Source organism: Sus scrofa, chromosome 7, assembly GCF_054392235.1.
Source record: "Sus scrofa isolate SSC_HxYL_T2T_F1_AM1 chromosome 7, Sscrofa_HxYL_maternal_Yorkshire_Landrace_v2.0, whole genome shotgun sequence".
Lineage (NCBI taxonomy): Eukaryota > Metazoa > Chordata > Mammalia > Artiodactyla > Suidae > Sus > Sus scrofa.
The window spans coordinates 33,740,981-33,756,164 of record NC_139389.1 but is presented as its reverse complement, the minus strand read 5'-3'; the positions used below and the strand labels follow the sequence as shown (position 1 = coordinate 33,756,164).

Genomic DNA, 15,184 nt, shown 5'->3' with positions numbered 1-15,184 from the left:
AAAAATATGCAGTTCCTATTGTGGCTCAATGGAAACGAATCTGACTGGGATCCATGAGAACCAGACTCAATCCCTGGCCTCACTAAGGGGTTAAGGATCTGGCATTGCTGCGGCGTAGGCCACAGTTCTGACTCGACTCCTAGCCTGGGAACCTCCAAATGCCACCAGAGCAATCCTAAAAAGACAAAAATAATAATAATAATGAAAATGTTTTAAAAAAATCAGGTCAACTGAGATAGAGTTCACACACAGTAAACGTCATCCTATGGGGTTTGACAAGCGTATTCCTTGTGTAATCACCATCACAATCAAAATAAAGCCTATTTCTACCACCCCCGTAAAATTCTGCCTAGACATGATTGTTTTCAAGTCACCCCTGGTTAATGTGTCATCAGTGTAATAAGCAATTTTAATATACTGGCATTGGATTTAGGCCATCTCTTTAAATTCTGCTCTATTGGATTATGCCTCAGGGTGGAAGAAATTATTGTGGTAATATTGTGAATGTGACGGGCTGGGGCAGCCAAGCGAAAGCCAAATGGTGGTGAACATGGTTTATTGATGTTGCAAAGAATATATCAGCCAGATGGACGCATACTTGCTGATCAAGGATTGATTTAGAAAGATCTTTTACTGAGGAAATAATAGCAGCTAACCACATTTTATTTGTTTATTTATTTATTTAGTCTTTTTGCCTTTTCTAGGGCCGCACCCGCGGCACATGGAGGTTCCCAGGCTAGGGGTCTAATCGGAGTCATAGCCACCGGTCTACACCAGAGCCACAGCAACGAGAGATCCGAGCCACGTCTGCAACCTACACCACAGCTCACGGCAACGCCGGATCCTTAACCCACTGAGCGAGGCCAGGGATCGAACCCGAAACCTCATGGTTCCTAGTCGGATTCAGTAACCACTGCACCATGATGGGAACTCCATCCACATTTTATTTTTAACAATTAGATAAGTTAAATATATATAAAAGACTTAGAATAGTCCCTGGCTTCTTGTAAACACTATATAAGAATTAGCCGTTATTCTTTTTTTAAATAATTGATATTTTTAATACTATGTTAGTTTCAGGTGTACAACATAGTGACCCAGGTGTTTATTTTCTTCTTATTGTATTCCATTATAGGTGTTTCTTTTTTTTTAGGAGAAAATGTTTATTTTATTTGCTCTGAGAATACAGGAATTTCTTCAAATTACCTCCTTCCTCTCCTCTTCTAAGATGTGCTGAGCCAGATGGAATTATGGCTGAGCTGCCCTCTCTCTCTTGATCTTGTACATATTCTTTTTTTGTTTTATTGTTATTTCCCCTATACAATTTTTTTTCTACTGTACAGCATGGTGACCCAGTTACACATACACGTATACCTTCTTTTTTCTCCCATTATCATGCTCTGTCATAAGTGACCAGACATGGTCCTCAGTGCTACTCAGCACATTATAGGTCATCATACGCTATTGAATATAATTCCCCGTGTTATACAGTAATCCTTATTGCTTATCTATATTACATATAGTAGTTTGTTAATTCCATACTCCTAATTTGTCCCTTCCTCTCTCTCCCCTTTGGTCATCAGAAGTTTTTTTTCTGTGTCTATTTTGCACATAGATTCATTTGTATAATTGTTAAGCGATAGCATATAATCTTTGTCTTTCACTGTCTGACTTTACTAAGTATAATATTTTCTTTCTTCTTCTTTTTTTTTTTTTTTTGCTTTTTTTTAGGGCCACCCCTGCGGCACATGGAGGTTCCTAGGCTAGGGGTCCATCCCGAGCTGTGGCTGCTGGCCTACTCCACAGCCACAGCAACACAGGATCCGAGCCACATCTGCAACCTACACCATAGCTCAAGGCAACACCAGATCTTTAACCCACTCAGTGAGGCCAGAGATGGAACCTGCGTCTTCATGGATACTATACTAGTCAGATTCATTTCCTCTGAGCCACAATGGGTACTCCTTCATTCTTTTTTTGATGACTGAGTAATACTGAAAATTAGCTATTCTTCTTCTTCTTCTTTTTTTTTTTTTTTTTTTTTTTGCTTTTTAGGGCTGCACCAGTGGCATATGGAGGTTCACAGGCTAGGGGTTAATCAAAGCTGTAGCTGCTGGCCTACACCACAGCCACAGCAACACAGGATCTGAGTCGTGTCTGCAACCTATACCACAGCTCACTGCAACGCCAGATCCTTAACTCACTAAGTGAGGTCAGGGATCAAACCTTCGTCCTCATGGATGCTAGTCAGATTTGTTTCCACTGAGCCACGACAGGAACTTCCTAAGTATGATATTTTCTAAGTTCACCCGCACTGCTGAAAATGGCAATATTTCAATCTTTTTTTTTTTTTAATTTTTCTTTTAGGCCTGCACCCGCGCACATAGAAGTTCCCAGGCTAGGAGTACTGCAGCTGCCGGCCATAGCTCATGGTAACACCGATCCTTAACCCCTGATCGAGGCCAGGGATCGAACCTGTGTCCTCATGGATGCTAGTCAAGTTCATTACCGCTGAGCAATGTCAGGAACTCTGAGAATTAGCTATTATTCTTAATACTGCTATAATTCACAATCAACTTCCAAGATTCACCTATCTTTTGACTGGCCAAAATGAGTCGTTGTTAAAGGGTTCTCTCGGTGGGATAGATTATCTCAATTTTCTCCAACTATTTTGTTGTAATTTTTATTTTACATGCTGCGCTGGAGACTTGGTGCTCTTTCATATTTACATTTTTTTTGGTAGGGAAATAGAATTCCAGAGGTTCAAAGTGGGAGTTTTCCATTTCCCAGAATCCCAGTACCAAATTCAAATAACATACCCAGAGGCAGGAGAAACCACCACAGAAACTTTTCTGGTTTTCTATAACCTCCTTTCATGTTATCATAACCTATCCACTTAGTTACTTTTTCCTCCACACGCCCAGATAGTCAAAATAGGCTGGTTAGGTTTCCTAATTAAAAGCTGCTATTGAGCCTGTGTCCCAAAGTTCCTCGAATTCTGCCATGTTGTCATTTGTCCAAAGTGTTTTACTAGGGTGTCGTGTTTCCAGACAGATCTAACCTGTAACAGATCTGAGGGAAGGACATTGGAGCTATTTGTGTTGTCCTGTGAGACGCTCTGCCCTGATCTTTAGGGAAAAGCCCTTTAAAATCAGAGCGAGAATCAAAGGAGATGTGTTGAAGTGCCCTCTTTTCGTGTGCACTGAGAGAGATGGGTTCTCAAAGCTTATAAGCCCTTTATCTTGATGATTCCCTTTGGCTCTGTTCCCAGGACTCTTCAACTGCATGATTTGAGGGGCTGCCAAGATTATTGCTACGGCTGGAGCTCCTGTATCTGCTAAAACTGGACTGGTTTTGACGCTTCCTTAGCCTCTTTTGTAATTTCATTAGTTGGTCTGTTGTGATCATCGAGACTTTGTCTTTCTCTGACTTTTTTAAACATAGTATTTTCCGGGTCCACACACATTGCTGAAAAAGGCAGTTGTTTTTTTTTTTTTTTTCATTCTTTCTTTATTTTTATTTTTTTAATTTGGCTTTTTAGGGCCATACCTGCGGCATATGGAGGGTCCCAGGCTAGGGGTCTGGTCAGAGCCACAGCAACGGGAGATCTGAGCCGCATCTGCCACCTATGCTGCAGCTGGAGGCAAAGCTGGATTCTTAATCCCCTGAGCGAGGCCATCGATCAAACCGGCCTTCTCATGCATACTAGTTGGGCTCTTAACCCGCTGAGCCACAGCCACAGCAAGAACTCCCCCTTCGCTGTCTTCTTAAATTCTTTTTCATTTCTCAGTTTTCTAGCAGCTTGTCCTACAGATGGTCCTGCCTCCATTACAGGCTCCTAAGGGAGGGCCTGCATTTGTTTAGAGAAACATCGTAGACTCTACTCTGCCTGTCCAATGTGGTAGCCACTAGTCACATGTGGCCACAATAATTTACCTTTAATTAATTTAGAATTAAATGTAAAAAAGTTCACCCCTTGGTTTACCAGTGCTCAAGAGTACATGTGGCCATCTGTACTCTGTTGGGCAGCTCAGATATAAATATTTCCATCAAAGCAGAAAGTTCTAGCAAGGCAGTGCCGCTCTGGGGATCTGTACTAGTATAGTTACTAGTACTCTCTACTTAGGTAGACCCTCTTCTTTCCAAAGTTAATGCTGAAGGGTTGCCTTCTGTTGGTATGTTTCCTTTTTTTTTTTTTTTTTTTTTTTTTTCCACAGTTGAGCCTGTGGCATATGGAAGTTCCTGGGCTAGAGGTCAAATCAGAGCTGCAGCTGCCGGCCTATGCACACAGCCACATATGTGCATAAGCCACAGCACCGACGACACAGGATCAGAGCTGCATCTGCAATCGACGCCGCAACTTGCAGCATCTCTGAATCTTTAACCCACTGAGCTAGGCCAGGGATGGAATCCAACTCCTCAGAGACAACGTCGGGTCCTTAATCTGCTTAATGGGAATTTCTATTGGTATGTTTCCTTATATTCAATTATTTAAAAATACAGTTAGAGGAGTTCCCATCGTGGCGCCATGGAAACAAATCCGACTAGGAACTATGAGCTTGCAGGTTTGATGCCTGGCCTCGGATCAGTGGGTTAAGGATCCGGCGTTGTCGTGAACTGTGGTGCAGGTCACAGACGCAGCTCGGATCTGGCATTGCTGTGGCTGCGGCGTAGGCCGACAGCTACAGCTCCGATTCGACCCCTAGCCTGAGAACCTCCATATGCCGGGAGTGTAGCCCTAGAAAGCAAAACAAAACAAACAAACAAAAAATGATTAGAGTTTGATGCCAGAGCAGTGATTAGCATTTTTTCATGGCTGCTGTCAAAGGCACAGCCAAACCACAGAAGTGATGGTGCTTCCAAAGCCTCTACATTTGGCCATATTTATTTTGATTTTTGTATGTCTAACCTTTTCTCTGACTTATTTTGTTAAGAATGTTGGACTATTCACAAATCGTTGACAAATTCCCTTATTTCTTCACCCAAGTCTAAATTCCACTGATGACCACTAGGTGGAGATGGGATCCTATTTCATATTCTTTGGCTTTAAGGAACACTTAAAATTCAGGTTCTTGGTGATGGATAATCTGATGTTTTCCTCAAAAATCCTGAAACATTTCTCATAAGAATTTAAAACCGCCTCACGGTTTTAATTTCCTACAGTTGCCCAATAAAAAATGGGAAGAAAAGAAGTACTAAACTGTTTACCTTCTATGTTTCCTTATGATAATTCTCTACCTGCAAGAGGGCAAGCTTCAAAACCTGATTTGATGGTTAAAATTCTGCATTAATCCACAGCTTTATGACTCTACTCTGATGATACCATATTAGGAGGAATTCTTGGCCAAACAGAAAAACAGGGAGAACTTCTTTTTGTCAAACCCTATATTAATCTATTGGTTCTGCTTCATAAGCAGAGGATGAAAGGTTCAGCACTCCAAGATAACAGTTAAAATGGCTTTTGGAGTTCCCTGGTGGTTCAGGGGGTTAAGGATCCAGCTTTGTGACTGCCATGACACAGGTTGCTGCTATGGTGCACGGGTTTGATCCCTGGCCCTGGGATCTTCCACATGCTGTGGGTACCGCCCCCCCCACCCCGCCAAAAAAAGGCTTTTAAACTAAGTTCCTTCTAGTTATGACTCAAGATAGTATTAAATTAACCACTAGGCATTATGAACACTGGTTTCACAGTCCTCTGCTGCCAAGGTTTGTTTCTTTCCTCTCAAAATCCCCAATCACAAAGCCTCACTCATCTTAGCAGGGCCGTCAATGAGATGATTATTCACAGTCAAACTCCTTGGTTGTGAAATTCTTTGTGTACAAAGTGGACTTTTTTTTTTTTTAAACCAAGATGGATAACAGTGAATATATCAAATTACAACTTCTGGAGTTCCTGTTGTGGTGCAGTGGAAACGAATCCCACTTGTAACCATGAGGTTGAGGGTTCAATCCCTGGCCTCGATCAGTGGGTTAAGGGTCTGGTGTTGCCATGAGCTATGGTGTAGGTCACAGATGCAGCTTGGATCTGGCATTGCTGTGGCTATGGCATAGCTCTGTAGCAGCTGTAGCTCTGATTAGACCCCCTAACCTGGGAACCTCCATATGCCACAGGTAAACCCCTAAAAAGAAAAAAAAAAAATTACAACTTCTCTTTCACATCTGGGGCAGGGATCAGACCTGTGCCATAGCAGTGACCTGAGCCACAACAATGACAAGGCTGGATACTTTAACTGCCAGGCCACCAGAGAACTCCTGGTCTATGTCTGCTTTTATGTTAGTATAGTACTGTTTTTATTACTGTAGCTTTGTAATATATTTTGATGTTACGAAGTGTGATACCTCCAGTTTTGTTCCTCTTACTTTGGCTATTAAGACTTCTGTCATTCCTTATAAATTTTAGCATTAAAAAAATTTCTGTAAAGAATGCCATTGGTATTTTGAAAGAGATGGCATGGAATCTGTAGGCCACTTTGGAGAGTATGACCATTTTAACAATATCAATTTTTCCAATCCATGAATATGGGTGTCTTTTCACTTATCTGTGTCTCCTCTGCTTTATTTCATCAGTTTTATAGTTTTCAGTGTAAAAGTCTCTCATCTCTTTGGTTAAGTTTATTTCTAAGTATTTCATACTTTTTGTTGCTATTGGGAGTATGATTGTTAGCAACATTTAAAAATTGTTAAGGAGTTTGTGAAACTCTTGAAAATGTCTGAAATTTCTAGATCAGAGCTTGAAAACTTTCTCTCTCCCTCCCACTCTGTCTCTCATACACACACACACACACACACACACACACACACACACACACACACACACGGCAGCCCATGGCGTGTGGAGGTTCCCAGGCCAGAGATCAAATCCGAGCCACAGCTTCGACATACACAATGGATCCTTTAACCTACAGCAATCGGATTCTTAACCCACTGCACCACAGCAGGAACTCTGGAGTTTGAACACTTCTGATGTCACATAAATCATCTTTCCAGGACATATTAAGGATATGTAATTACTGTAGGATATAAGGAAGGCAATGAGAGCAGTGTCATAAGAACGTCCACAGACCAGCTGTGTGACCTTGAGCAAGTAAAGCAATGTCTCAGAGTCTCAACTATTTTACCTATAAAAAAGGATTCTTTTTTCTTACCTTCAATGACTCCTGCTAAAATTAAGTAGGATGATATAAATAAGACCTAGAACCTAGGGCCCCGCTCACTGGAGGTTAGAGTCCTGGGTTCCCTTGTCAAGCATGATGGGTTAGATTAACACGGAGCCAAAAGAAACACAAAGGACAGAGCCCCAGTTTGTTCAGAAGTGGCTCAAAGGAGCTGCCCTTGGGGCATGGCCTTAATGCTTGAAAAGGAGCTTTTATTAACTTAATACCGATAGTTTCTTTCTTTTCACCTTTTCTTTCACTTGGGAAAGGGAGATAGAAGAAACAGAGTAAACAAGAGTCGAAATTCCCAGGCTTCTGCTGCTACCCAGGTGGTGTGATAGGGCCGAGTCCCAGGGTTTAAATATCAGGATGGTGAATGTCAAGAACAATGGATTTTTCAAGGCTGTTAGAGCCGCAGATCTGCTGCCTCCTCTGGTCGGATGTCTCCTTTCTACACAGTTTTCTTTAGGACCCAATAGTCACTACTGTCTTCTCAACAATTTCAGCTTCACCAGGTCTTCTGCTCTGTTGCAAGTTGAGGAAGCCCTGAGAAGCTGGAAGCCTGAGAAGGCAACAGAGGCAGCTTCCCAGCCCCACAGATCCAAGTCCCCGGGACTCCACATCACACTGAGCAATGAGCTCCTCAGCTTCAAAACCGGTCAGAGAGCTCCAGGCCATCCTCTCCCTGCCATGAGTCTCTCTCACATGGCAGGGGGACCCCATCTTTTCTCTTACTAATCTGAATCCGTTGGCCTCTGCACCTCACCCCACCCCTTCTCGTCACCCACCACCCTGCTCACCATTCCCCCCAGAGGAGCCTCCAGCCCCAATTTCCAATGTATCCATAGCAATGCCCACCACCACCCCTGCTCCCCAGAGCAGCTTCTCCAGCGCTCATCCTGCACTACTGCCTTTCTCACTTCCTATAGGACACGGTCCTGCCTCCCCCGCCACTTCCATAGCCCCTTCCTGCTCTCTGATTCAAGCTTCTCCATTTCTTCTCTCATCTGTGGACACGAGATCTACACCTGAGCTGCCCTTGTTCAAGTCTCTGCTCGTTTGAGTGAGAAATGTCTCAAGAATTTACCCCCCCACTTCTATCTGAGAAAGGGGTGTGATGGGATGGCATTTGAGAGGAAGAATTTGAGAGTTTTGGTTGCTTATCACCACCGGAAGTCAGGGAGGGAACCTGGGAGAAGCAGATTCTCAGAAAGAAGTAGAGCTGGTTTTATGGATGCAGTTGGGGAGGTTGGGGAATTACTTTTTCCTCTTTTTTTTTTTTTTTTTTTTTGGCTGCCCAATGGCATACAGAAGTTCCCAGGCCAGGGATTAGAACCTCTGCCACAACTGTGACAACACCAGATCTTTTACCCCACTGTGCCCGGCCAGGGATTGAACCTGCATCCTGGGGCTGCAGAGACGCCGGTGATCCCATTGGGCCACAGGGGGAACTCCAGTTGGGGAATTTTAACATAAACAACCTCACCGATCCTCTCACACCTGGTTTTGGGGTTGAACTGAAATTAGAAGAGGCCATTTCCTGTTTCCCGCTTCCTCGCAGAACCTATCCTGATGTGCTCTGGTCTGGTTCCCGATATGGGGGGACAATCAGCTGCTGGCCTTAACCCACCCCCCCACACCCCACCCCCCTCCTCAGACCATCACTGTTCCTGGAATGGGGTTCCTGTGTGGTTCTGTTGAAGGGACCTCTCCTTGGAGCACTGATCCTACAGCGTGACCTTGGGATCTACATTGTCCAGGATGTTGTTTCAGCAACATTTCGATGCTGAAATGTTCTCTTGATGTCCCCTCTGTGAGAACCGTGTCCCTCAAGAGTCGTTTCAGACCACCAGCTACCATTGTGCCGAACAGACACATGCCCGGCTCTCTTTCTCTCTCTGGTGGGAATAGTGGCCCCTGGACAACATCGAAGCCCCAAAGCCTTACTAAGACAGTGGGCCCACCCAGGAGAGCCCACCAGGGTCATTCCCCTGAGCCAGGACCTCCGAGAGCAGCAGCTCTGCCCTTACTGGGCTGTCTCTGCCCTGAGCCAAAGGGGAGCTCAGCATCTCTTAAGGACATCATCACAACTGCCACCAGTGACCTGCAGGACCACCATCCTGCCACTGGGAAAGGCCGGGGCCAAGAGAATTGCAGTCAGAGCAGCTCTCAGTCCATGGGCCTCCCTCCAAACATAAGAGGTAACACGCCTGGACCGCCTCCTATAACCCCAAGGTGTGGCCAGATTCCAAAAAAGAAAGCAATAAGCAGGAATTATCGCTCTCCAAGCAGAAGTCTGGCATAAAGCACATGATTCTTCAGAGTGTAAAATTCACTGAAGACAAAATAAGAAGAGGGATTCTCATTTTGAGCAATTGAGTGACTCAGAGGGTTTGGGGTTTTTGATTGATTGTTTGGTTGGTTTTCCTTGCCCTGAAATAGATCCCAGAAATGTCATTCCCCCTCCACGGTGACCGCCAGTTCCTCCGGCAGGGATGTGGCCTGAGACAGAGCAAGTCCAAAGTGGTGTTAAAGACCTCCAGCGGGTAGACTGTCCACACAGGATTCTGAATTGGTTCTGGGAGCTGCACGAGCCATCACGCAGTGTGACTGATGTGTGTTTTCTCCTTGCGAGAGTCTGCTGGACCTCAGAGGTATAAACGTATAAAGGATGGAATGAGGGTCTCTCAGTTTTGTTTTGCTTGTTTCTTTTTATAGCTGCACCCTCAGCATATGGGAGTTCTCAGGCTAGGGCTTGAATCAGAGCTGCAGCTGAAGCCTACGCCACAGCCGCTGCAATGCTGGATCCAAGCCTCATCTAGGACCTGCACCACAGCTTGGGGCAACTCAGGATCCTTAACCCACTGAGCGAGGCCAGGGATCTAACCTGCATCCTCATGAATACTAGTCGGGTTCTTAACCCACTGAGCCACAACAGGGATTCCTTCTCTCAGATTTAATACCAAATAAGCCGTGGAAAAGTAAGTGCACGTGGAAAAGTAAGTGCCGTGGAAAAGTAAGCACTTGTCTTTTCTGGGCCAGTTTCTTTACTTTTTTTGGCAGCCGGGGCGGGGGGTTGGGGGGGTGCTGCACCCTCAGCACATGGAAGTTCCCAGACCAGGGATCAAACCCGTGCTGCTGCAGAGACAACACCGGATCCTTAACCTGCTACACCACAGCGGGAACTCCTAGTTTCTTTACTTTTGAAATGGGGATGGTAGCACCTGCCTTCTCAGGTGCTCCTCTGTGAGGGGAAATGAGAGCATAACATATAAAATGCCTTAGAAACAAATATCAGAGAGTTTTTGAAGTAGTTAAATAAATGTTTGATTAATTGAATAAAAGCATCTATTCAACTTAGGTTTGCTCTTGGGAACAGAATGCATTATATTAAAGTGGTCAGACACAGGTTAAGAATGATATTTCCTGGCTGTGAAGCCCCCTTTCTGCTACATCCCACCTTTTTTTTTTTTTTAACCTGAAGTGACTTAAAGTCTTCTAATGTAGAATGGAGACTATCACGGAGCCTATAATCGTTTAATAATAATAATAATATCTGGGAGTTCCCGTCGTGGCACAGTGGTTAACGAATCCGACTAGAAACCACGAGGTTTCGGGTTCGATCCCTGCCCTTGCTCAGTGGGTTAAGGATCCGGTGTTGCTGTGAGCTGTAGTGTAGGTTACAGACGAGGCTCGGATCCCTCGTTGCTGTGGCTCTGGCATAGGCCGGTGGCTGCAGCTCCGATTCAATCCCTAGCCTGGGAACCTCCATATGCCGCAGGAAGCGGCCCTAAAAAAGACAACAACAAAAAAATGTCCATTCATTTGAAAATAATAATAATAATAATATCTGGTCCTACAAGGATACTAAGGTCTTATGATAGAGGGGTGGGAGGACAATTCAGTATTGCTTCTTCTTTTTTTGTTTGTTTGTTTTTTTATTATTATTCTTTTTCCCTTATTCTTCTTATTTTTTTTTAGGGTCACATCTATGTCATATGGAATTTCCCGGGCTAGGGGTCCAATTAGAGCTATAGCTGCTCTATAGCCATAGCCCCAGCAACACAGGATCTGAGCCGCATCCACAACCTATACCACAGTTCACAGCAACACCGGATCCTTAGCCCACTGAGCAAGATCGGGGATTGAAGCCACGGCCTCATAGATACTAGTCAGGTTCGTTTCCACTGAGCCATGATGGGAACTCCTAATATTGCTTCTACAAGAGTTGTGTTACCTTGGGGACAGTTACCTAATCTCTGTGGTCAGTTTCCTAATACACAAAATAATGCTGTACCTGGGGGCGTGAAGATTCATTGAGTTAATGGAGAAATTGTAAGTCCTCGATAAATATGCTTATTATTGTGTTCATCCTTTGTACATTCTAGAACAACATATATAAGAGAGGAATGATTTGTTTTCGAAATGTGGTTAGACGGACCCAACTGCAGTTTTATCAGGACAGGGGCCTTTGGAAAGGGGTTCTTCCCAATTCAAGGCAGCATATGAAATTTCCCAGGCTAGGGGCTGAATCCGAGCTACAGCTGCTGGCCTATGCCACAGCCACAGCAAAGTGGGATGCAAGCATCATCTGAGACCTACACCACAGCCACAGCAATGCAGGATCGCTGACCCACTGAGCAAGGCCAGGGATCAAACCCGAATCCTCATGGATACTAGTTGTATTTGTTTCCGCTGCACCAAAACAGCAACTCCCTCTCTTAGTTTTCTATTTCTCCCTGTGGTTTTGACTTTTATATCTTTCTAGAAATGTATACATTTTATCTAAAATTTCAGGCTTATTGGCATAGAGTTGATTATAACAAGTGTTTTCATTTAAAAATGTCTGTATATAAACAAACGAACGAAGTCTGTATATTTAATTCTTTCTCCTTTTCATTCCTGATCTATGACAGTCTTGCCAGAGGGGTCATCAGCCTTTTTAAACTTCTTTTTGAAGCAATTTTTTTTTTTTTTTTTTGTCTTTTTAGGGCCACACCTACAGTATATGGAGGCTCCCAGGCTAGGGGTCCAATCAGAGCTGTAGCCACTGGCCTATGCCACAGCCACAGCAACACAGGATCCAAGCCACGTCTGCGACCTATACCATAGCTCACCGAAACACCGGATCCTTAACCCACTGGGTGAGGCCAGGGATTGAACCCAAAACCTCACAGTTCCTAGTCAGATTCATTTCCGCTGGGCCGTAATGGGAACTCCTGAAGCAAAATTTGATTTGTTTATCCCTATTTTTCTTTTTCTACTTCCCTAATTCTTCCCTGTCTTTATTATTATTTTTGTAATTACTTAATGAATTTTATTACATTTATAGGTGTACCACAATCATCACAACAAAATTTTACAGCATTTCCATCCCAAACCCTCAGTGCATCCCCCGACCCCCACAACCTGTCTCATTTGGAACCCATAAGTTTTTCAAAGTCCGGGAGTCAGTGTCTGTTCTGCAAAGTTCATTGTTTTTCATTTTTTCATTTTCTAGTTCCCCAATTCTTCCCTGTCTTTATTATTTAGTTTAGTTTTTTTTTCTTTGTTGTTTTGTTTTTTTGCTTTTATGGTTTATCTAATTTTCCGTTCTCTTAATGGTAATAATTACCTCATTTGCTTTAAGGCTTTATGTTCCTAAGAAATTTGTTTAAAAGCTAGATGTTTCCTTTTAGGCACTGCTTTTTTTTTTTAATCTTTTTTTTGTTTTTTAGGGCTGCACCCTATGGAGGTTCCCAGGGGCCTACAGCTGCCGGCCTACACCACAGCCACAGCAACTTGGGATCCAAGCCGTGGCTGCAACCTACACCACAGCTCACGGCAGCACTGGATCCTTAACCCACTGAGCGAGGCCAAGGATCAAACCTGTGTCCTCACGGATGCTAGTCAGATTCGTTTCAGCTGAGCTACGACAGGAATTCCTAGGTACTACTTTTACTACATAGGTTTTCATGGAGAACTTAATCCTCCATTATTTATATTTTCTTTCTTTTTTATTCTTTTTTTTTTTTTTTTTTTTGTCTTTTTGCCTTTTCTAGGTCCGCTCCCTCAGCATATGGAGATTCCCAGGCTAGGGGTCGAATAAGAGCTGTAGCCACCAGCCTACGCCAGAGCCACAGCAATGAGGGATCCGAGCCGTGTCTGCAACCTACACCATAGCCCTCTGGCAACGCCGGATCCTCAATCCACTGAGCAAGGCCAGGGATCGAACCCACAACCCCATGGTTCCTAGTCGGATTCGTTAACCACTGCGCCACGACGGGAACTCCTATTTATATTTTCATCCCCATGTTTGTTTAATTGCATATTTTGGATACATGGAATTAATTTCTTTCCTTTTTTTCTTGGCCACGCCTGTGGCATGTGGAAGTTCCCAGGTAATTTCCCCCACCCCTCCCCACACAGCAGCTAGCTGTGGGATCTCAGTTCCCAGACCAGGGATTGAAGCCAGGCTGCAGTGATGAAAGTGCTGAGCCCTGACCATTAGGCCACCAGGGAACTCCCTCAATATCTTCTTTTACACCATGTCATACTGTATCGTAGCCACTATTCTGATATCCCCACCCCCACCTGCCAGGCTTTCCTCTCTTCCTCCCATCTTCTTTCAGGGGCCCCTGCGAGCACCTTTGGAGTCCCCAGTGTGTGAGCTGGTTTTATGGTGTCTGAATCCCAATTGCGGATCAAGGCCCTCTCTCTCCCTCAGGGTCCAGAGAAAAATATGGGGATACTGATGAGCATGTGTCTCAATTTGGGGGATTTTTCTTTTCTTTTTTTTTTTTTTTTAGCACATCTGTAGTTATACAATGATCATCACAATCCAATTTGGGGGATTTTAACATAAACTACTTCACATGGGCTTGGTGGTGAGTTAGAACTAGAAATTAGGTGCTATGAGAATTTGATACAGGAACCTGTGTGTGTTCATCACATTACATTACGTATACAGGGCGGCTGGAGGAGAAGGCCATTTCCTGTTTCTCACTTCCCCTCTGGCCCTTCCCGATTCACAAGCCAAAATAATAACTCCCTCCCTTTAAGGAGTACTACCACCTCAAAAGAAAAACAACAGGCCCACATGTGTCCTTAAAAGAAGAGGTATTAGTGAATATAGACTAGCCACTTAAAACGAGCATGGAAAATCCATTTACGAAAAAATAAGATAAGCTCTTATACGAAAAAACGAATAGGGCATATAGGGAAAACTATGTAGAAGTTCTAGGTGTGGGAGTTCCCGCTGTGGCTCAGCAGTTATGAACCTGACATAGTGTCCGTGAGGATTTGGGTTTGATCCCTGGCCTCCATCAGTGGGTTAAGGATCTGACGTTGCCACAAGCTGCAGTCCAGGGCGCAAATGGGGCTAGGATCCGGGTGTTGCTATGGCCATGGCTTAGGCCAGCAGCTGTAGCTCTGATTCGACCCGTAGCACAGGAACTTCCATATGCTGCCAGTGCAGCCGTAGAAAAGAAATAAAGAACAGAAGAAAAAAATTAGAGTACAATGTGAAATATTGCAAATATTGACAACATTCCAAGCCATAAAGCAAGTCTTGATAAGTTTCTAAGATGTATCACACTGACAAGATTCTTGGATTATAATGCAGTTGAATTAGAAGTTAAGAAAAACCTCGTACATTTTAAAAAATCCCTATATATTTTGTCATTTAAAGGTTTGGAGGATTTTTACTGGATATTGTGTATCCAGCAGTTCCCTTTAAAGTTACCAAGTAAATAAAGTTGATCTTATTTTTTTAACTCAAAATTTGTCCACAGAAACTTAAAGAGGAATAGGAGTCTTCACACCAAGGATCAGGAAGAAAGAGGATTTGTTGGAGCCTACCTGCCAGGTGCTCTGATGCCTTTTCTCTCCCTTCAGAAGGTCTCTTCTCGGGGGTTGTGGTATCAGTTGATTCAAGCCCCTCCCATCCCTGTTGACTCTTCTGTGGGCCAAGCCTCCCTGGCACAAGTGGGTACAATGAATTCTCCCATCTTCTCACCCAGGCTCTTTACTGCTTTACCCAGCAACAGCTC

The 15,184-nt window shown here is 44.0% G+C and overlaps 1 protein-coding gene and 1 long non-coding RNA gene across 2 annotated transcripts in view; one reads left to right on the top strand and one right to left on the bottom strand.

Annotated features, from left to right (window-relative positions):
- TAP1 (transporter 1, ATP binding cassette subfamily B member) overlaps positions 1-15,184 on the top strand; it is a 682,515-nt gene that overhangs the window by 547,686 nt on the left and 119,645 nt on the right. The window lies entirely within an intron of this gene.
- Positions 7,346-15,127, bottom strand: LOC106504375 (uncharacterized). The gene is made up of 2 exons (XR_014809911.1): positions 14,994-15,127; positions 7,346-9,801 (listed from the first exon to the last, which is right to left on the bottom strand). It is a non-coding gene; the product is annotated as an uncharacterized LOC106504375 (long non-coding RNA).